The sequence below is a fragment of the Lepidochelys kempii genome, chromosome 8 (genome assembly GCF_965140265.1).
Source record: "Lepidochelys kempii isolate rLepKem1 chromosome 8, rLepKem1.hap2, whole genome shotgun sequence".
NCBI lineage: Eukaryota > Metazoa > Chordata > Testudines > Cheloniidae > Lepidochelys > Lepidochelys kempii.
In genome coordinates, this window is record NC_133263.1 from 68,023,226 (window position 1) to 68,047,857 (window position 24,632).

Sequence of the window (24,632 nt, forward strand, 5' to 3'; positions counted from 1 at the left end):
TATTTTTTTTCTTTTGATGCCAGTCAAAGACTTAAAGGAGGCATGTTATTAGCAGAAATATATTATTGTACAATTTAAAAAATAAATTTGCTTAGAAAATTCAATACCCCAAAGCATCATTTGAGTCTTCTGAAATGAGCATGACTCTTGCTAAGAAAGCTACTCCCTGTGATCTGCAGTCATCTCTCACATACTGTGTCTGGAGAAATACCTGAAGGGAACGATACAGTCTCTCTGATGAGAGACTGGGTTTTAATGGAAAAACAATTAAAAAAATCATTGTTGAAAAGTTTTCCAAAGCTCTGTGAAAGTCATCTAGCTCTGGATACGCTTAGACACAGACATTTCCCACTGCCTTTATTTAAAGTTCATGACAGCTAGAACTTCACTCTGAGAGAGCTCTGATCTTTATTGTGACCAGCATGTAATTCAATTAAACGTTTGGGCTTAAATGATCTGACTCTGTGCCTTCTTTTATGTAAGTGTATTATTTATTTCTTTTCTTTTTGCCATTTCCTTCCAGAATAGTTATTTGTATGGTTGTTTTATTGCAACTCCTTGTAGCACAAAATCCTCTGAATTATTTTTAACAGGTTTTGCTTTGGTGTTAACTGATAATAGAGCACAATCTGGCACTTGAGTTCTTTATTTCTTAGGTTTCAAAATAACAAGCCCATTCGTAGTTAGTGTCACTTTAGCACATAGGACAAAATTAAAGACAAAATGTATTTCCAAAAATTGTCTCAACATTTAAGGCCACAGTCAGGGTTGGGAACGCTTTATGCAGGCCATTAATGAAAAGATGGACCCTGCCAGAACAAGCTTCCATGCTAAAGCCTCAATTTGGCAATTCACTTGTGCATGGGCAGGCTGACATTAGTGGGTTTCTGCCCAGGAACAAAGAATTACAGCATCAGGGGCCATGTGTGATTGCTGTGGATCAGCAGAAGCTTCTTTTTTCCCCCTCTTTATCACTCCACTTTAAAACAAATGTTTTCCTTCTCTGTAAAGCTGAAATAGGGTTGTCTGAGGGACTGTATATCTATAAGTCCGCAGCTGTTTTTGAAACACTGAAAATGTTCTCCCATTTTAAAGTCTGACTGATAGGGACAATGCTCACAGAGGCCTTGTAAAGTGGGAAAATAATCTTTTGAAAACAAGCATTTGCCAAGAGCAAACACAAATGGTGGCTTTGAATTGTGTTCCAGGGCTTTTAAGTGGCAGCGCTTCAGGACCCAGCCAGATATTTAAACACATGAGACTGCTCCAATTGGCTTCATTGTTAGACAAATGCTTAAGTACCTTGATGAACTGAGCCCCTGAGCTGCTTGCCCTGTGGGGTAAATTCTGTCAAAAACATTGAATTTTTGTTCTCATCTAACAGGACAAGTAGAATTTTGAAGGATCTAGAGCTGCATATCAGCCCAGAGAATAAATTCCATTCTTAATGCAGTCAATCAAAGGATACATAAGCAGAAATAGCAAAGTGGCTTAAGCTAAAGGGTGATGTTCCTGTTGGATATGCTGTCTATATGGCATGCTTAATTGTGAGATAGTGATATCTTGACAACAAGGGCACGAACAGGGTAAAGACATTACGTGTTGCCTTTTCCATGCATAAACAAATAGTACATGTTTGAATTTTCTCTCCTGCTAGAAACTGTCAGTGTTTGTTTAGTTTATGTACCAAGCCAAATGAGGAGAGATGTGCAATTTTGGATTCAAATTGGATATCAGTTCATCATTTGATGTAATTTTCTTTAGACTAACAGAAATATTTTCAACCACCACCGTAAAAAGCTGTTTTAATGAGGTTAGTTTCTGCTTCATTTTCAAGGTTGTGGGTAGAGTTTAGAAATATCCCTAGAGATGAGAAACTAAAGGAAGTGGCTGAAACCTGTATAAAGAAGTGTGATGGAAAAATGTAGGGTCTTTTGAGACACCATACAATTGTATCCATCAAACAACTGTCACCATTAAAGAATCATGGAATCTGATAGAGCTGGGGGGAAATATTGTGGATGTTCTTGTAAATAAAATGCACCAATGTATTTCACTGGTATTCATAGATCTCATTTCCCCCACCATATTTGCAAAATATATGGATGATAGTTTTATTCACAAGAATATTTGTGGAAAGTGTGTGCCATGAATACTTGTACAAATAACTATTTCACAAGAATATTGATAACCCACTTGCTTTTAATTACATTTTATTTTCCAAGACTGGTGAAAAGCAAAGCAGGAATAGGAAGAAGGAAGTGTGTTGGGATCATCTGTGTTGCTGTACCTGAGCAGATCATGAAGCTCAGCTACAAATGCCCAGTAAAATCCATTAGAAGTGGGGTTGGTAGATTAGTGAGCAGATTCAGAAGCTGCTTGAAGCCAGTATAGAAGTGTCCATTATGGACAACCAATTTTTCATGAAAACAATGGGAGCTTCTGGGTGCTGAGCCCTTCTGAAAATCTGGCCACATCACTTAGATGCCTAAAGGAGAGGTGAGCTCTCTGGAAAACCTGGTCCCAAATATGTGTGCCACGCACTTGAAAATCTGACCTTTAGAAATCATTTTAGGACGGGAAACAATGTGTCCATGTAGATGTATAGAATTACACACAAAACTATGTTGAAAGAACATCACGGTTGTGTAAAGTTCAGTTCTCAGAAGTTATGAAATGCCAAAATTAAGGTTCCTTATGGAACCTTAACTTCGCCTGCTTCAGGGTGCTTCCTTCTCTTTGCTGCCTAGGCACAAGCAAAGGGATTGTTAAAAGCAGAGGAGAGATAGTCACCTTTGCTCTCCATTCTGGTGATGGGCACCACATTGGCTGGGAGCAGCAATTTCAGGGAAAGGTCTACTTAGTCCTTGCAGCTTGGGATGGAGCACTCTCAGTGCAGTTGGAATCTTTGGAGAGTATACTTGCCGAACTCTAAGAAGCTTCTATTGCATATGTATGAACTGAGATTTTTCAAAGACTTGTAATTTGGCCAAATTTGGATAGTTTTTTTTTTAAACAGGCACAGCACTACTCTGTCAACCAGGTGGCCAGCTTGCTAAATTTCAGGGCCCAAAGCTTCTCAGCAAAATAGTTATAAGGCTTTAACATGGACAAAATAAAATATTTTCACGAAATCTTGTTCTGAGAAATGGATCTTGACAGTTTTCCTGAAACTTTCCAAAATAATTTAGCCTGAGATAAATGCCAACCATGAAAAATTTCTTTCCACACAATTAAAGTTTCACAAATCACAAGCAACTGAAAACAGGATCTTGTAGAACATGTCAGACAACCTCAACTATAAATGGCACATATTAAAAATGATAGTACAAAGAATAAGTTTATTAAGGTAAGAGTACAGCTGGGTGAATATTTACTTGCAAACTTTTTTTTTTTCAAATTCTGAATTACTTTTCCTTTTTGGCCATTATTTGTAGCCCATTTCATTCACTTTTCTGCAAAGGATTGTAAACATTCTGGTTGAATACAATTATTCATGCTACTTGGCAAAGTACCTTGGGATATACGTCACAGGCTTTGTGTGTTTGGGAGTGACAAGAGGCAGGGAGAAGGGTGGCAACAATAATATTAGTAAAGTGGTTTTGCTAACAAAATAAGGGTCTTTGATTTCAGTAGGACTCCTCACATAAGTGGGACTCCTCTATCTGCTCACTGATAGAAGCAAGAGGTCTGAAGTCTTGCCCTAAAAGATAAGCAGAAGTGAGGAAGACAAAGGCATTATAAGAGAGATAGTTAAGCAGTGGAAGCATGTGTTAGGTGACTGATGACATCATGACATGAAATGGAGACTAGTGGGTTCAGTCCATGCACTTGGTACATTTGAAGAGTACACAATAACTACCCTGGCCAGAAAATATTATACTGGTTGAAAAATAGGAAACCGAAACAAAAAAAAGTTTAGCTTTTTTTGTGATTAGTTCATCCTGTGCTTTTATCAGCTTTAATGGCGATTTACCAGTAGTGTAAAACCACCCATTCTGGGTCAGAGCACTGAAATTGTGTTAGGTACTGTGGATTAGAGCTGATGTGCAGTGTCTTGTCCTCCTGGCTAGACATGCCCCCTCTCCCACTTCACAGGCATTCACACACCTAACAGTGACACAGTTTGATGTGTGCATTTTCTGGTTTGATCCTAAACAGGGCTCAAGAGAGATACTAGACCCAGCAACCCATAATGCAGTAATTTAGTTTTAATGACTCTAGCTGTATATTTGTTTTTGGCTGCTTTCTTTTTCTAACAGTGGTAGTATTTATGATGGTCATCATAATGAAGCATAGTAGTTAAATGCCCATTAAGATGAATGAGGGGAATGTAACTTCTCTGCTAGTGTTGTAAGGTCAGATTCATGAAAGGTATAAACAGATAGATGATTTTTGTTTGTAGAATGTTTTTTAACTAATAAATGGCATGGGTATATGTTGGATATCCGTAAGCCTGCTTAAATGAGTTGGTGATCTTCAGCAGAAGAACTTGGAGTTTTAATAAATAGTTCTAATGAGGATTGAATTTCTGTACAGACAGCCATAGTGTCATAACATCATATTGTGCTAGTATCTCTTATAACAGAGTGTCCTATATACAGCAATTCAGTTATTATTGCCTAGAAAGATTCATTTCATATTATTTTTAAAAGACAAAGCAAAGAAGAATGTTATTGAGTTTTAAAATTCATCTCACAAAAAATGACTGACTACCTAAAAAAGCCCCTTCCTGTAAAGTGCTGAAATGCTGCTGTTTGAATTGAAACTGCTCAGCAGACCACAGGATTGGACCCCATATGGGTAGGCTAGCTAGTTTTCATTGCAGTAAATTTATTGATTAGTTAATGACTGACATGCATATTTAATTTAACTAATCTACAGACATAAAGTATCTTCTTGTTAAATGATGGCCATAGAACACAAAGGTGTCCAGCACCTGCCCAGCAGTCAGCTTATACTGTGTGCCATGGTGTAGTAGCACCATTATGAGAGCCCAAGTCTTGCTACCACACTTGTTTTTGTTTGTTTGCCTGTTGCCATGTAGACATACCCTGAGTGGTCTGAAAGTCATTGGGAACACAGGGATCAGACAAACTGGCTTTTTAAATTATTATTGTTCCCCTTTCTTCACCAACTGCTTTTCTAATACTTTACTTCTACAGTATGTAATGGACAGTACAGGCACAAAAGCTGAGTATTGTTATTACTATTTGTCATCTGAGCAAGTGCGGAGTTGGCTAGGATCGCTTCTCTAAAAGGCACTAATCATTCTGATGCCAGGCCTTCTATGGGTGCCCAATGCAGGAGAAGGTGTAAGGAGTCCCCTAGACCCTAACTTGCACATCCTGTAGACAAGCCAGATAGAACTGCGTACCCCATGGTTATGAGAAGCCAAGGTCTGTTCCTTCCCAACTTTCTGAGGAGTACACAACACCACTAAGTGGGAAAAAATGGGTGCACCAGGGCCTGGTCTATGACTCTGCCCCCGTCCCAACTGAGTGCAGGGAGTTGTACAAATAACAGGTTTTTTAGCTCACTGGCAATTCAGAAAAGTTTTTTAAAAAATTGTTTCAGGTCAACCTAAACATTATTATTTTTTTTGGCAAATGAAAGAGTAAATAATAAAAATTAAAAATGGTGTATGGGGAAGGGTGGTGGTAAGGTGAGATGAAATGAAGTGCTTTTAGATTTTGAGTAGTTTTAACATTTTTAATTTTAAAACCTATTAAAGGAAATTTTGAAACAAAGTTGTGTCATTGGACACACTTCAAATGGGGGATTTTTTTTTTTTAGTTTTTTCCCCTCAACTGAAATAATTCAGCAAAATTTGCACAAATTCATTAAATGTTTGTGTCACTGAGTCTGCGTTTCTCACTCAAAAAGTTGTGGTAAAAAAAATGCGTCCAGCTCTAATTGGTGGGGTGCAAGTGTCAGCACACAGAGGAATATAGTGTTGGACCTGCTGCCTCTGTATGCCCGAGAGCTTTGTGAGACACTTTCACTATAGCCTATACCTAAATGGCACAATCTAGTCCTCTACGAAGCAATTATATAATTACTGCCTCCCCCGACTCCCACAGACACACACATCTCCCATCTTTTTTAAAGCAAACATTTGCACTGCTGGATAATTTTAGTACCTGAGTAGCTACCATCAAAGGGTACAATTCACTTTAAAAAAAAAAATATGTTCAGGCTCCTACGTTGCAGATGGTCATGCCGGGCTGTTGAGGGCCTCTGTGGCATTGTGTGGGATTCTATAGTATGGAAGCCAAACGTTGTCTATTACTGATTTGGTCCCAAAATGTTCCATTTCAACTGAGACTGAAGAGATGTTTGATTTATACTGTCAGAATAAACCACGGCTTCATTCTTTCTCTCCCCTCTCTCATTGGAGAAGACCATCTGTTTGTCAAGGGAAGTTGGAAAATAATATTCAACATGAGATTTGCACTGAAATTCTGACACCTAGTAATTGCAGTTATGAAAGCAACTATCTATAATGTATCAAATTCATTTATTTTTTAATTCCAATCCATCAGTGTCAAAAAATATTTTCTTCTATTCCTGGGTGATACTTGTAATAGTCTAATTTGTTCTGGACATTAACAAAAAGGAAATGTGTTGGTGTTTTGTTATTAAACAATGGGCTGTTGTTGAGATTTTGTTTGTTTTCCTAAGACATAACTAGTATTTCAGTAATTATAATGAATGCATTCTGTGTCTCTTTAAAATGAGAGTAACAATGAAGAGAAGCCACATATGAAGACATTTTGAAATAGGGAGTTTCAGAGTCAACTGTATATTTCTATTGGAACACAGGGGCAGAAAAGAAACACAGGTGAGGGGAGACAGATTTTGTTGTCTATCAATTTGCAACATACAAAGAAAATATCTCAGAATGGGTAACTTGTGTGCAAACATCATTGGTGTGACTTGCAGCCCTTCACATTTGATTCTTTTGTTCTGTTAGTGGCTGTGTATTTTTAAAATGGATACACACGTATTAGGTCTAGTTCTGCAAGCCTTGCTCACCTAGACTGACCAATGACAGTCAGGTTTGGACCTTTTGAGACTATACAAGCCAGATCCTCAGTTGGTGTAAATGAGTATTGCTCCACTGACTTTGATGGAGCTACTCTAATTTATAACAGATGAGGATCTAGCCCAATACACTGCAATGAAGCTGAAGCCCTCCTGTTTAAGGGGCATTCCAGGGCATATAGGGAGCTGCACAAGGAAGGTCAAAAGGTTTGATACATGATCCCACCGCCCTGCCATTTCTTCAAACGTGGTCCTTAGAACTGTGGATCTTCCTTTTTCAGGGATGAGAGAATGGTGGTGTGGAAGAAACCAAATCCCCTTCATGCAGGCAAGGAAAGAGCCATCCAGGAATCATAGAATATCAGGGTTGGAAGGGACCTCAGGAGGGCATCTAGTCCAACTCCCTGCTCAAAGCAGGACCAATCCCCAACTAAATCATCCCAGCCAGGGCTTTGTCAAGCCTGACCTTAAAAATATCTAAGGAAGGAGATTCCACCACCTCCCTAGGTAACACATTCCAGTGTTTCACCACCCTCTTAGTGAAAAAGTTATTCCTAATATCCAACCTAAACCTCCCCCACTGCAACTTGAGACCATTACTCCTTGTTCTGTCATCAGCTACCACTGAGAAGAGTGAGAAGGAAGAGTGGTCTGTCTTAAAACATCACAGAAAGATGATCTAGGTCTAAGTCATGAACTTACTCGGATTCCGGCAATGATCCTTCTATTCCAAACTTCTGAGGAAATCTCATTTCAGGTGTTTATTTCAATAGATCTGTTAATTCATATTCTTGCATTTATAGTCCTGTGTGAGTGTGGTGAGCTGACACTGTCAACTGTACCAAATTGTGTGATGATTTATGATGTCAGCAAAAGGGAAAAATACCTTTAATTTGTAATGAAATGCCAGGATACTAACCCATGTGTCCACAGGCAGTAGTCTAGTGTGCTAATCTGTCGTACCAGATGCTGTCTTCATGAATTGCTATTTCAAATTCAGACCTTAAAATACAAGAAATCTTTGAAATTTCTAAAAGAAAATCTTCAGACATGTATACATGTTTTCTTAATTTCCTATTAACTAAAAATAAGGTAAATGAGTTCATCCAACTTCTGCATACACGGTATAGTTCTTTATATATTACACTGAAAATTAGCCTTGTGTATATCCACTCATGTGGATGTATTGTAATTGACTACTTCTGGATTACCAGCATGCCTAAAACTCCCGTTTCACCTTTCATTGTATATATCCACCCAGTGTTTTCAAAACCCCTTGAACGTAATTGAAATAACCTGGCCTTTTCAACATTAAATTGTACATCACTTGAGCATTCATTAATTTGCAAGGAACCTTGAGTAAATAGTAGTGAAGTGATAAAGAGGAAAACAAAAGAATCCTATCCTGTTTTATGTCTGCTTTTAATCTACTATTGGAAGAACAAAGGCAAATGTAATAACCAAATCCTCTTTTAGCCAGAACAGTGAAAATATGACAGCAACATCACATAGATTAATCCAAGAACTTTTAATCAGTGGAATGTTTTTCTTTACGCTGCTCCAATTTAGGTGTTGCCAAAAGCTTTACCCACTTTTATTTTTAGAGAATTTTCAGTGGCAAATCCTTTAATCTGTAATCTTGATTTATAAAGGTCTGTTTGTTCCATTTTATTAATTTGCACTGTGCAAACCCAGCTTTGCTGAGTGACTTTCTATTAAAAAAAAACAAAACAAAACATCCTGAAGTGCCTTTATCTATAGCTATTCTAAGCTTCTTTCCTCCTCTTCTCTTACAGAAAAAATGCAGCAGTTCCGAATAGGAAGTATTCCTGTGTTTTAACAGAATTACTATGCAGTAATTATGTGCAAAGCATTTCTGCTTTGGGATAGTAAAAATGTGATTTTTGGTAACAGTCTAACCTAACCTGCAACAGGGGTAGACTTCTATCTTTGGCACTCCCTAGGGGTTAGTAGGGCCCATACTGTTCACCAGGTTGTGATCCAGAGCCCAGTGGTAAGCAGCTAAGTCCTGCATCTCAAAGTGCAATACTGCTGTCTCCCTCCATCACTTCTTACCAATCCCCTCTTGCCAATGGATAAAGTAAACATATTAAATAACTGAACTCAGAGGTAAAGTGTCAGACCTTTGCAGAATCGCAAGTCCCCGCTTTGTGCGTTTGACCACGTCATTTTAGTCAGACCTTGGGCAGCTGGAGCTCCTGCAGTGCTCCTTCCCAGGAGCTCAAAATGTAGGCCCCTTCACTTCCCCGTGGGTCTTCTACTGAGCTACTCTGAATCCTTTTTATGCTCTTCCTCCAGTCCAGGCATATTTTGCTAGTGTGGCAGGGTTGGGCCAACAGTTGGGCCTGATTTGATCTACCTGACAAACCATCTAAGTGCACAGGAATAAATGAAGAGTGGGGTGGGAATATGGGTACATGGGTAATCAAATATAATAAACTATATTGTGTTTGGCTTAAGGTGCTTCCTTGCAGTATGTAGGGAGTGATGGTAGCCACACTGTGGTGAGTTTTGCACAAGGAAAACTGAGTCTGTTTCAGTTCTTCTAGCCTCTCTCTCACGCACAGGCCTGGCCAGTTCTGCATCCCTTTCCTGCCCATACCTTTAGGAAGGCTAGTAGTGCTAGCTCCATGCATTACCTGTGTTCCCCAGCATCGGTATGAGTGGCTCCTGTGCAGAGCCATAATAAGGAAGGGAAGGCATGTTCTATCCCGTCTCTTTGTGCACATATGCACCGTCAAATAGTAAAGAGAATTTAAGAGAGTGTGTGGGTATGAATACCTCATTATCCACTGATAAATGCTGCAGTCCTTTTATATGCAGCACCTTCTCGAGCACATGCCACCCTTTCTCATGAAACCATATCTTTGTCATGCTGTTGTCAAGGCAAAACATCATTTGATTTTGATGTAAATATTGTAACACCTCCCTTTACATGACAAGCTTTGGACATAGCCCCAGCCCAATCGCTATAAGCACATGAGAAATTCCTACTTTGGCTTCAATTTTACTTCAATAGGATTATTCACATGCTTAAAGTTCCTGGGTCAAGGCTTCAGTGAACACTGTTGTGATCACAGAGTAGCTCTTTCTGGTGTGGGATTTGTACACCCCATCACAGGGCCAAACTAGGAGTCAGGAGCTCTGGGTTCTGTTCTCAACTCTGTCATGAATTGTCACCTGACCTGAGACAAATCACAGCGTATTCATTTGTACTATCAGAGACAGATTTTGTCATCCAGTCATACCCCTGCATGCCTCTTGTGAGGTATGTAGGGGGCCATTAGTGTGCTGCAATGCTCCACAAGTGATTTCCCTTGTCAGAAGCACAACTTAGGGCCACAGGAACATTTTATATAAAGAATTTATGTATCAATATAGTGTGTGTATATATACAATATGCTTATGGTGCATTTACATGTGGCCAAAAGTATGCAAACCCTACTGTCTCACTGGATTTTGGTAAGTATTTGACACTAGGCTTTTGACTAACTGGTTTTGTTAGTTGTTTTGGAATGGTTTAATTTTAGTGGAATGGTTTAATATTAATTGCTCACATAAAACATGATTTGGTTTGCTACTTATCACTCACATCTCCTGCTGAATAGACAGGAATGTTTTTTATTACAATGCAGTATCCAAAAAAGGATTGGGATTGGTCTGGTTTGCCTCCACTACCCACTTCTGTGTATCTGCATTCTGGAGCCTTTAGCAATTATCAATAGTAACTAATATATAGGTGTACAAACATTCTACATAATAATTAATTATCTCTACATGTTGATGTACAAATTCAATGGATTGTGTGGGATGGGACTTTACTGCTACTCTTTCATTCGTTCAGGCTGTAGACACAAGATACTCATGCATTTATTACAATGGGATGGTTATCTTTGCTGACAAAAGGACTAAGCACTTTCAAATAGATTTACAATCTAGAAAATACAGTAAAACCTACTTTAATAACATCTCAATTACATAACTGCATTTCCATCAACACAAAAGGCCCAGTTTCCAAGAGCAGCCTCTAAATTTGCATCCACCATGCTGTGTTCTCCCTTCCCTCAAATTTAAATGTGCATGTTGAGAAACTGGTTGCAAATGTGGAGACCGGGTCCTGGTCTACATAAGAAAATTAGCTCAGTATAACTATGCCATTCAGGGATGTGAAAAATCCAGATCCATGAACGACACCGTTAAACCAACCTAAACCCCTGGTGTAGGCAGTGGTAGGTTGATGAGAAAATTCTCCCGTTGACATAGCTACTGCCTCTTGGGGAGGTGGTTTACCTACGCCGATGGGAGAACCCTCCCGTTGGCGTAGGTACTGTCTTCACCAAAGTGTTGCAGTGGAGCAGCAGCAGTGGTTCAGCTGCAGTGTTTTAAATGTAGACAAGTTCTAGGATGAGGACATTCTGAAAACTGGGCTGAGAGGCCCACTGACACGAAAGAAGTGGCCAAATGAATGAACATTTTTAAAGTAATTTCCTTCCAAACATGGATAGCACTGCCACAGTGTTCCCAATTGTCCACCTATTTTGTTGATTTTTGCATTTGAAGAACTCCTTGGTTTCCATGAAAGATACTAGCCATTTAAGAACTGTTCCTTTCAATTCTCTCCAGTCAAGAGTAATACAGTCTTCCTTTCCACAAACTAAAATAATTATCCTCTTCTTTTTTTGGCTGTCTTTTGATCCACTAGGTTGGTAGAACAAAGGCATGTGAGATAAGCAATTCTGCTGTCAACCAAAGAAATATTTTGTAAACATATAGCTATATCATGTGGATTAATCTGAGAGCTTTTAATTCATGTTTTCTTTTTGCTATGTTGAACTTAACTGATGTTTTCTTTTTCTTACCTGCTTCTCTTCTTTATCTTTAGTATATTAAAAGCCAAATCCTGGCATCTGAAAGTATGATTTATCTAGGTCTTTTTCCCACCCTCTTGCATGCTCCATTTTATTAATCTGTGCTATGCACTCCCAACTGCATTGAATGATTCTATTAAAAAAAAATCAATACACTTAAGTGGCTTTATCTATACCCTTTCTAAGCTTCTTCTCTTTGTCTAGTTTTACAGAGAGAAATGCAGACATTGACTAGAAAAGACTTTCAAATACTATGCTATTCACCAGATACTTATGGATAGCACATTAAAACTAGAGTGGATAATACATATCCTTTTCTATCTGCTTCTGGCACTTTCCATTCAGTGGTCATGACAGTGAATAGTTGCAGTGGTGAAAACTTTCTGGGGATTTTATGAAATACATACTATCAGAAAGGAAGAGTGACCCTTTCTTTGCGCTTTCAGTCAGTTTTGCTTTATACATTCAAAGTGCTTCGGAAGCACAAATCAAACAAAGTCAGTTTCCTGAAAGTCATTTCTTTTTACTCAAAAAATGAAACAGGAAAATCTGAAGTTGGCTGAACATTTTGAAGATTTTACTTGTATTGTTGACAGTTCTTTTTTAGTTACATATTAGAATAGCTGTGTATTTTTAATGTTCTCACTATCATTTTGCTGTCAGAGTTCAAAATGAGATTTTTCTGGCTCATGTTTTAAATATCTTCTGTTTTTCTCTATTATGTTAAAAACTTTCAATTCTGCATCTCTCATCCTCTAAATGTATTGTTTGCCATGTATTTCTTCCTCAAGTATGTCCATTAAATACACTGGACATAAACATTCCCAATCCCTAAATGTCTTCCAAATAAAAATGCAGTTGTTACCATTAAAAAAATCCAGTTAGTACACTATGATATCTGACAGAGTTCACTGGACATGGTACTGGACTGGGACATGAGTTCTATTCTTTGCTATGCCACTGATCCCTCTGGCTTAGGGCAAGTCACTCTGGGTCCTGGTTTCCTCTTCCACCTGTTTAGATTGTACGCACTTAAAGAATATATTTTCTTTTTATGTGTGACCCAGAGACTCCTTGCCAACAGGTTCGCTATTTGCAAACAGCTCCCACCTCACACTTGACAAACTCACTACACCAAACATGTTTTATAGGATATTTATCTATAAAGAATAATATAAGCATGTACAGAAAGCTAGTAATCTACAGAAAGACTCTCAATCATTGTCAGATGGATGTACAGACAATATTCAGGGAATAATGTATTTAAATTGAAAGCTTGCTTTATGGACGTGGAGTAAAAATTAGTTACCAGGGATAAATTTATCTAGGTGATGGCCTATTCAAGGAAGAGGGAATGGTAACCCTCCCCCACAGTCAGCTGGCAAGGTTTTGAATGGTTCTATTGTCTACCCTTGCCACATTCCCAGAATAGTGAATGGAAAACCATCAGAGACCATTGCAAACGATCTAAATCACTTGCAGGTGAAAAGGAATGTTATAGCAGGCAGGAGATGCTCTGGCTATGAATAAAGACAAAAGATTGTTTGAGTATAACAGAGTGTAGAGAAAGGCACTCTGGACTCCATTCACTGAGGAAACCCCAAGGAGTGGATGCTTTTATGGACCTCTGGATCTTGTGAAACCAGCCAGCTCTGCAACCACAGATGCTGACTTCTAATTTTCCCGGCCCTGCATCTTCCCATCCCAACTTCACCTACGCCCTGCCCACACTCCACCCCTTCCCCCAAGGTCCCACCTCTGGCCTGCCTCTTCCCCCTGCCCAGTGTCTCCTGCACACTGCGAAACAGCTGTTCTGAAGTATTCAGGAGGCGCTTGGAGGGAGGGGGAGGAGTTGATCAGTGGGTGACACCGATGCGTGGTAGTGGAGGGGGGTAGGGAGGGGAGCGGAGCTTGGCTGCCGATGGGTGCTAAGCACCCGCTAATATTTCTCCGTGGGCTCTCCAGCCCTGAAGCATCCATGGAGTCGGCGCCTATGTCTGCAACCGACTGAACTTTGGGCAGGGGTGGGAGGATCTATTTTATTATATAGGAAAGTTAACTGTTGGCCCAGGTTCATGTTTTATGATTTGTGTCGTAACCCCTTGTTTCCATCACTTTCCCTCATTTCCAGTCAAATCTTCGTTCTTTCTTCAATAAATCTACTTTTGTTTTGTAATAACTGCTCACAAGTGCTGAGTGGTTTACAAGAGTGGGGGCTTAAGGTAAAACTGGTAAATTGAGGTACAGTGCACCTTTGGGTGCAGAGAATCTGGAATTTCTGTGGGTAGCTAGTATAAGGGACTGGCTATCACAGGGAAAAGATTCAGAGGGACTTGGGAAGTTAAGGCTGTCAGAGCCCAGAAGAGAGTGCTTGAATGGCTGAAAGGCTGGTGGTGGTAGGGAGTGGACACCCATCTTCCACAGGAAAGACTCCTCTTCACTGGAGGCAGGAGGTAACAAGAACTCACACTCCTGGGTGACCAGAGAACTGGTACAGTGTGTCCAAAGAATCATAGAATATCAGGGTTGGAAGGGACCTCAGGAGGTCATCTAGTCCAACCCCCTGCTCAAAGCAGGACCAATCCCCAACTAAATCATTCCAGCCAGGGTTTTGTCAAGCCTGACCTTAAAAACCTCTAAGGAAGGAGATTCCACCAGCTCCCTAGGTAACCCATTTCAGTGCTTCACCACCCTCCTAGTGAAAAAGTTTTTCCTAATATCCAACCTAAACTTCCCCTATTGCAACTTGAGACCATTACTCCTTGTTCTGTCATCTGCTACCACTGAGAACAGTCTATATCCATCCTCTTTGGAACCCCCTTTCAGGTAGTTGAAAGTAGCTATCAAATCCCCTCTCATTCTTGTCTTCTGCAGACTAAATAATCCCAGTTCCCTCAGCCTCTCCTCATAAGTCATGTGCTCCAGCCCCCTAATAATTTTTGTTGTCGTCGACTGGACTCTTCCCAATTTTTCCACATCCTTCTTGTAGTGTGGGGCCCAAAAATAGACACAATATTCCAGATGAGGCCTCACCAATGCCGAATAGAGGGGAATGATCATGTCCCTTGATCTGCTGGCAATGTTTCTACTTATACAGCCCAAAATGCTGTTAGCCTTCTTGGCAACAAGGGCACACTGTTGACTCATATCCAGCTTCTCGTCCACTGTAACCCCTAGGTCCTTTTCTGCAGAACTGCTGCCCTGCCGCTCAGTCCCTAGTCTGTAGCAGTACATGAGATTCTTCCGTCCTAAGTGCAGGACTCTGCACTTGTCCTTGTTGAACCTCATCAGATTTCTTTTGGCCCAATCCTCTAATTTGTCTAGATCCCTCTGTATCCTATCCCTACCCTCCAGCATATCTACCACTCCTCCCAGTTTAGAGTCATCTGCAAACTTGCTGAGGGTGCAATCCACACCATCGTCCAGATCATTAATGAAGATATTGAACAAAACCGGCCCCAGGATCTACCCTTGGGGCACTCCGCTTGATACCAGCTGCCAACTATACATGGAGCCATTGATCACTATCCATTGAGCCTGACAATCTAGCCAGCTTTCTATCCACCTTATAGTCCATTCATCCAGCCCATACTTGCTGGCAAGAATACTGTGGGAGACCGTATCAAAAGCTTTGCTAAAGTCAAGGAATAATATGTCCACTGCTTTCCCCTCATCCACAGAGCCAGTTATCTCATCATAGAAGGCAATTACGTTAGTCAGGCATGATTTGCCCTCGGTGAATCCATGCTGACTGTTCCTGATCACTTTCGTCTCCTCGAAATGCTTCAGAATTGATTCCTTGAGGACCTGCTCCATGATTTTTCCAGGGACTGAGGTGAGGCTGATTGGCCTGTAGTTCCCCAGATCCTCCTCCTTCCCTTTTTTAAAGATGGGCACTACATTAGCCTTTTTACAGTCATCTGGGACCTCCCCCAATCTCCATGAGTTTTCAAAGATAATGGCCAATGGCTCTGCAATCACATCCGCCAGCTCCTTTAGCACCCTCGGATGCAGCGCATCGAGCCCCATGGACTTGTGCTCGTCCAGCTTTTCTAAATAGTACTGAACCACCTTTTTCTCCACAGAGGGCTGGTTACCTCCTCACCATATTGTGCTGCCCAGTGCAGTAGTCTGGGAGCTGACCTTGTTTGTGAAGACAGAGGGGAGAAAAGCATTGAGTACATTAGCTATTTCCACATCCTCTGTCACTAAGTTGCCTCCCCCATTCAGTGAGGGTCCCACACTTTCCCTTCTTGTTGCTAACATACCTGTAGAAACCCTTCTTGTTACTCTTAACATCCCTTGCTTGTTGCAACTCCAATTGTGATTTGGCCTTCCTGATTTCACTCCTGCATGCCTGAGCAATATCTTTATACTCCTCCCTGGACATTTGTCCAAGCTTCCACTTCTTGTAAGCTTCTTTTTTGTGTTTAAGATCAGCAAGGATTTCACTGTTAAGCCAAGCTGGTCACCAGCCATATTTACTATTCTTTCTACACATCGGGATAGTTTGTTCCTGCAACCTCAATAAGGATTCTTTAAAATACAGCCAGCTCTCCTGGACTCCTTTCCCCCCTCATGTTATTCTCCCAGGGGATCCTGCCCATCAGTTCCCTGATGGAGTCAAAGTCTGCTTTTCTGAAGTCCAGGGTTCGTATTCTGCTGCTCTCCTTTCTTCGTTTTGTCCATAGAGTGCACAGAACAATGGGGCTCTGAACTTGGTAGGGCCGTTTAGGTGCTACCATAATATAAATAATAAATAGTAATACAACATTTCATTATATTTAGAACAGGAAATAACTGTTTCTCTCAGGACTCATAGTGGAACTGTTTAACTAATGTTGACTGCTTAATTGAGACAGTTGCAGAAGATCCAAATATTACCTTGTTTTGACTCTGAAGGGCTTATCAATATACTGGGCTTTTTACCATACAATTTAGTTATTTATTGTTCACTTATTGGTAGTACCCATGAAAGTACTTTTAGAGAAACCAGGTAAATACTTCCAGTTCACTGGTCCTAAGTCTCCCATAAGATGGAGCACTCTGGAGTGCACTGGCAGTGCCAAGCTGAGCTGAAGCAAGTGTACCTGGCCAGTTCAGGATTCTGCCTGTGCAGGGAATCTTCTGGTGACATAGAAACAACATAATCACTCCTACATCACACCTTTTCATTGGCCACTGGCATGCAAACATGGCTGGGGGAAATGGGTATGGCTGAGGCTCCCTTGGAGTCATTGGCAACCAGCTAAAGTCTGAGCAACCTTCAAACTATATTTATGCCAGGTACTGGATCAACACCTGAATGGTTCCAGGACTCATGTAGTTCAACAACTGGTTAAAGTCAACTTCACATCCCTCCACCTTGAGCTGTCCTGAGTGCTCCTCGGGCACAGCTCAGGATCTAGTCCTGAGTCTTCAACAAGATGCTGTGGGACTGATTGATTTCAGTGGACTTTGGATCAGTCACAGTGTTCATATGTGTACATGAATAAATGTTTTAATCAGTTAGTAAATATAGCCATAACAATATATATTCATAATAATCAAATTGATATTCAGTTAGCTTGTAGTACATACGGTCTCTATGCTGGTAGCTGAAATACTTAGCTATTCCCTAGTCATCAGCCACTTTGACAAATGTAACCTCTTCCACTCTGGCCTCTTCTTGTACACTGCCAGTCAACCTCCTTGTGGTCCTGATCCCGCACTATTAAAATCAGTGGGAACTTTGCCATTAACTTTTATGAAAGTAGGATTAAGCCCTGTGTTCAGATCCCGCCTAAAAGTGCATTTCTGCAGACTTTTAGCAACAACTGACCCTGTAGACCTTAGTATTTTCTTGAAAAATAGACTGTTAATGTAGTGGCTCAACATGTATATTTTATATCTGAATTGTATTATCTGGCTCCAATAATATGAGAAGCCTAATAGAGTAGGAATCTTATGTTCTTCCCTTCACACAGGACTGTGTCCACATATTGTTTTCAATTAAAAATTGTAACAAACGCAGCCCAATATGTCTCCATATAAAAAGGCTACTCCATAGTACACATTTTCAGAATGTGCAGCACGATTGTAGAATAAAAAAAAATCTAGTTTCTACACTGAAAGAAGAAAAGGAGTACTTATGGCACCTTAGAGGCTAACCAATTTATTTGAGCATAAGCTTTTGTGAGCTACAGCTCACTTCATCGGTTGCATACTGTGGAAAGTGTAGAAGATCTTTTTATACACACAAAGCATGAAAAAATACCTCCCCCTACCTCACTCTCCTGCTGGTAATAGCTTATCTAAAGTGATTACTCTCCTTACAATATGTATGATAATCAAGTTGGGCCATTTCCGGCACAAATCCAGGTTTTCTCCCTCCCCGCCCACGTCACACACAAACCCACTCTCCTGTTGGTAATAGCTTATCTAAAGTGACCACTCTTCTTACAATGTGTATGATAATCAAGGTGGGCCATTTCCAGCACAAATCCAGGGTTAAACAAGAACCTCTGAGGGGGGGGGTAGGAAAAAACAAGGGGAAATAGGTTACCTTGCATAATGACTTAGCCACTCCCAGTCTCTATTCAAGCCTAAGTTAATTGTATCCAATTTGCAAATGAATTCCAATTCAGCAGTCTCTCGCTGGAGTCTGGATTTGAAGTTTTTTTGTTGTAATATCGCAACTTTCATTTCTGTAATCGCGTGACCAGAGAGATTGAAGTGTTCTCCGACTGGTTTATGAATGTTATAATTCTTGACGTCTGATTTGTGTCCATTTGTTCTTTTACGTAGAGACTGTCCAGTTTGACCAATGTACATGGCAGAGGGGCATTGCTGGCACATGATGGCATATATCACATTGGTGGATGTGCAGGTGAACGAGCCTCTGATAGTGTGGCTGATGTTATTAGGCCCTGTGATGGTGTCCCCTGAATAGATATGTGAGCACAGTTAGCAATGGGCTTTGTTGCAAGGATAGGTTCCTGGGTTAGTGGTTCTGTTGTGTGGTATGTGGTTGCTGGTGAGTATTTGCTTCAGGTTGGGGGGCTGTCTGTAGGCAAGGACTGGCCTGGGAGTGGCTAAGTCATTATGCAAGGTAACCTATTTCCCCTTGTTTTTTCCTACCCCCCGCCTCCTCAGACGTTCTTGTTAAACCCTGGATTTGTGCTGGAAATGGCCCACCTTGATTATCATACACATTGTAAGAAGAGTGGTCACTTTAGATAAGCTATTACCAACAGGAGAGTGGGTTTGTGTGTGGCGGGGGCGGGGGGAGGGGGGGAGAAAACCTGGATTTGTGCTGGAAATGGCCCAACTTGATTATCATACACATTGTAAGGAGAGGTTTCAGAGTAACAGCCATGTTAGTCTGTATTCGCAAAAAGAAAAGGAGGACTTGTGGCACCTTAGAGACTAACCAATTTATTTGAGCATGAGCTTTCGTGAGCTACTGTGAGTTGTAGCTCACGAAAGCTCATGCTCAAATAAATTGGTTAGTCTCTAAGGTGCCACAAGTACTCCTTTTCTTATTGTAAGGAGAGCGATCACTTTAAATAAGCTATTACCAGCAGGAGAGTGGGGTGGGGGGAGGTATTTTTTCATGCTTTGTGTGTATAAAAAGATCTTCTACACTTTCCACAGTATGCATCCGATGAAGTGAGCTGTAGCTCACGAAAGCTTATGCTGAAATAAATTGGTTAGTCTCTAAGGTGCCACAAGTCCTCCTTTTCTTTTTGCGAATACAGACTAACACGGCTGTTACTCTGAAACCTTTCTACACTGAAGCACTGCTGCAGCACAGCTGTGTCACTAGTATGTTAAGTGTGGACTTACCCTCAGTCTAGAATCCGTAAGGAAATGCAGCAAGGCTGTTTTTGCACTGTCCCATTTTCCTGACATTCTTACTCGTCCCTTTAGGAAAAATCCTTTGATTCCAAACTGACTCAATTTTTCTTAGAGACTTTCTTTCCATTGAATGTTGCCCACAATGCCATAGAACAGGATGAACAGCTTCTTTGAGTTTGCACACATTACACAGCCCATCTTTGTCTTTTTAGTAAGTTTAACTTATCTTTTAAGGCACAATGATCTGTTAACACTCTGAAAATGACTACTTCACTTTTTTTCTATCATGACCAGAGAGTATAGTATTATCTTCGATTTTTGAGCATACATCATAAAATCTTTGTCCTTTTGTTTCCTAATTCCATAGGTCTTGCTATACCTTGCTATTCATATGCTTCTTCATTACCACACTTTTAAATTCTTTTCTACTTCAGGGTATCTTAATATTCACCTCCTCATTTTTTATAGCTTGCTTTTGCTTCTTTGTCAGCCATTACATTTCCAGGTATAGAATTGCACTGGAATCCATGCTATTGTTACAGATACTTGCCTGCATTATTTCCATAGCTATAAACATTCTTACATTTATTATGTCATTTCTGCTTTCTGAAATCACTGTTCTGATCATTATAATGCCTGACATGAAATCAGATAAAAATTCAGCTGCAGCTGGTTGCACATCTCTTACCGAGGTTAGTGACAACACTACCCCTATTAATTCAGCCGTTGGAATGGTCACATAATTTGATAGTCTTTTAGATTTTTGGATTCCAAGAGTAGAAACACAGAAAACTGTTCCCACTCTACCCAGGCTGTCATCTTTAATAGGCTTGTATAGATGTGAGAAAGCTGACTCCATTTTTCATAAACAAATTTAGAAATTTCATGTGTGTTTTTGTGTTCCTTGCCTCCGTTTTTTCACACAATTACAAATCCACAAACGGGGAATAACTGTCCAACTGTAATTTGATTTTTCCATGACTACATGTTTTAGTTGTCTCAATTTTTCTTTTTTGCATATCTCCTTTCTCACTTTTTTGACCCTGATGATACGAGGAAGTCTGTGGTAATCCATATAAATATATCTTTTTACTTTATGTAAGGGGACTGTTGCCCCCTTACTAACATACAGTGGGGGTGTTTTGGTCGGCTAGCTCCCAGTACTAAAAGGGGAAGGGTCTATGGGAAACCGGGACCCTGAGACTGATAGTCCCCAGGAACAATGGGGAGAGGCCAATGTTCCAGGTCCGCCTGAATGACAGGGTGGGCAGGCTAATCAGAGATTCAGGAGGCCAGGGAGGTCCTATCCTCCGTGCGAGCTAGATTTGCCTGGGTCAGACAGAGTGGGGCTGAGCTAAGGAGAAAGCTGGGGCCCAAACTAAGCTGGGGAACAGAGCTGTACCAGATCCAGAGGGACCAGAAAAGCAGCCCAGAGAGAGCAGACCTGTCCTGGGAGCAGAGCTGTAGCAACCAGAGGCAGAGGGGCCAGAGAAGCAGCCCAGGAGCTGGAGGCAGAGCAGCAGCAGCAGTGCTGAGACAGAGTGGTGGAGATGGGGCTGGAGCAGTCCGGAGCTGGGTGTGGTGAGCAGCTGGGGAGAGCGAGGGGACCCTGGGCAGTGGGCCCAGCACAGGGAGACGCCTCAGCCAAGAGGCTCTGCAGGCCAGGCTTGGATCGTAATCCCGACAGGGCGGAGGCGACACTGGGAAGAAGGGTCCTACCACTTAGAGCCTGAGAGCGTGTGGCCACCACCAGAGCAAGTGTCCAACCCAGAGCATCCCTACAGCACAGCCGGGGCCTGAGAAGGAGGCCTGGGACTTACAAGGAACAGACTGTGAACTGCCCTGACATTCCAGAGACACTGTTTGTGATGTTCCCTGCCACAGAGCGGGCTGATGTGTTTCCTTTAACCTTTCCCATTTTTTCTTATTCTTTTTAAAAGTAATTGTTGATTAAATAACTTGCATTTGCTTTAACTTGTATGTAATGGTCAGTGGGTCAGAGAAGTGCCCAGTGCAGAGAGAGTACCCTGGAGTGGGGACACCCTAGCCCCTGTCCTAGGTGACCACAGCAGGGTTGGGGGTCGAGCCCCCCAGGAATCCTGGGCCCAGCCTTGTTGGTGTTACGAGGACTCTGCCAGACAGGAGAGTGGAAGGGGAGTCCTCAAGGGCAGGGAGGCCACTGGGTAAAGGAAGTGGGAGCGAGGACTCAGATCCTTTCGCTAGCCCACTTCACCGGGGTAGTACAGAAGCCAGGAAAGTTCCCCACAATAGCAGGACTATTCCCCCACTTACATTTACAAAGATTTTTTTTCTAGCGGGAGAAGGGGACTCCTTTAGGTTCTCCTTGGCTCAGTTCCTCTTCTGCCTCAATTAACTTCAGATCTTCTGTCTTAAAACTTGCCTTAAATCTTGCTTCTCACCTCACTCCCTGATATAACACCATATCTGTTGAGCTATTCTTCCTTCACTATGCTGTCCTGCTGTAAGACTCTCCCCATACATCTCCATCTGCTGTATGAACATATGGTTGATGATTACATTATAATTAGACACACACATTCTGAAGGCTTATAGGCTGAGATTTGCATCAGCACAGGATGGAGAGGAGAGTTTAGCCAGATGTGAAAGTCGGTGGTAGACAAAGACAGCAGCAAGATGCTCTTGCTTAGAGATCCCAGTACTCGTTCTGACATATTTACAGCACCAGGGAGAGAACAGGTTAGGACATGGACTCAAAAGGCAACAGTAAGACCACAAACACTGTAAACAGCTGTCAAACCTTTGCTTTGGTTTGTTTCAGCGGCAAGTTAGTTTCACATCTTTTGAGAGAACTACCAATAGCTGTTACAGTGAAAGAGAGAGGGAAGTCTACTGTTACAAAGCTGTTTCAAGTAATTGTCCTGAGTGCTCACTCTACAGCTTTATCATCTGGGTATAAATTAGAGAAGGCAGATGTATAATGTGTGAAGAGTTGCAGATTAATCTTTAATGAGAAAGCAGTATGCCCAACAGTGTGTCTATATTTTCCTATTATAATACCAACTGTGGTCCTGAATATGTGGTGTGACAATATATTGTGATAATACTATTAAATAGTGTAATAGCCCTGACCATCTACATCAATTATTGACTACACATTCAACATGTGGAATCTGCTCCAGAAACAGAGGCCTTGCACTTAAACAGAAACTTTTGATCCAGACACTTGTTCTAATCTGCCATTGTATCAAGTAGAGTCGTGTCACAGATATATACACGAGCTTCTCTTAGATTCTTTGGAAGGATATGGGGCCATATTCTTAGCTGGTCTCAATCAGCAGAGATCTCTTGAAGCCCATGGAGCAACACTAATTTACCACAGCTGAGGATCTGGCCTTTTGTTTTATTTTCCATGATCCGTAGCTGGCTTTAGAATAAGCCCACTGGCTGCTAGCTAATGGACAGTGTTATTTCATTAAGGAATTGTGTTTTCTTTGTCCTGACCTTTAAAACGGACATTTTTATATCTTTTTATTCTGTTGCTTATATGCATACATGCAGATAAAAGATACAAGAAGATATATGTATTTCGACTGCATCCTTTGCATTTTGTGAGGATTTTTGTGCACTGTATTCTGATTGTTGACCTTCTTTTTCAGAGACTCTAGTTTGTATTGTGATTATGATTTTGATAGATGGTGACATTTTCTAAGTTTGCAGTTAGGGTCATTGAAGGGACAGTCTCTTTAAGAAACATGTTTGTGTGTATGTGTATACGCTGCTGCTGTTGAACCTGCAGTGCAATGACAATACTCTTTGGATGGGCAGGATGGGGAGTGGCTTCTTAAGCATGCAAAACTTTCTAAAGCTATCAAAATACCTGCTCCTTTCAAATAGACTAATGTCATGCCTTTCAACTTTCATATTTTTAATGGATGGAGACAGATACAGAACTCCATTAAGCAGTTTAAGTCCGCAGTCTGTTGATTATAATCTGAGGACCATATCCAACTAAAATGTATCCTCCTCCTTTGTCCTTTAGAAATTCTTCCGTATTCTACACAAACAGGTCAAGACACTACTGTTTACAATAATGTTTCCACAATTGTTTTAGACTATTAGTGTAAAATTTTGTATCAATTTTTATGTGGCTATGAAAACCAGTCAAAACCAGATTTGGAGTATTTCATAGCCTTAGACAATCTTGTACGATCTAGAAGCTGTACTGTAGAGGCATGGAACTGATTGCAGCTACGTTGTGAAAACTTTGGATAATTCAAATATTCCCTTGCTGCCATATAGCTCTAATTAATAAAAATTGATATTATGGTGGCACCCAAAGACCCAGGTAGGAATGAGGCCCCTGTAGAACAGGGTGCTGTATGGAGAAACTATCCCTTCTCTGAAGGGTTTACACTCACAGGCCCCAAACTTGCAATGAGTTTGACTTGGGCAGGCCCCTGAATCCCTGGGGCAATACACTGATTTCAGTGGGGCTCTGTATTGGTGAGGGGAATGGCATATGTGGAGCTCATTGAAGGATCAGGGCCTAGAAGACCCAAACAGAACTGCGAACAAGAATGTAATAAACAAGCAAATGGATATAGTGATGAAATAGCAATGTATTACCCTTCTCTTGTTTAACAACAAATGTATTAACATTTTATAACGTTGACCTTATTATACAATTTAATGACTGAATTGTCAACCTTATTTTTTATTCAACTTCTGATTTATTTAAAATGTGTTTCTACAGAGTCATGAACTTGTTCGTGGGTTTCCTCCTTATGTCGATATTAGTTTTGCATGTGCGGTAAGGGAGAAATAGCCTAGTGTGTGCTTGTGCGTGCACACACATGCACACACAAATCCAAACAC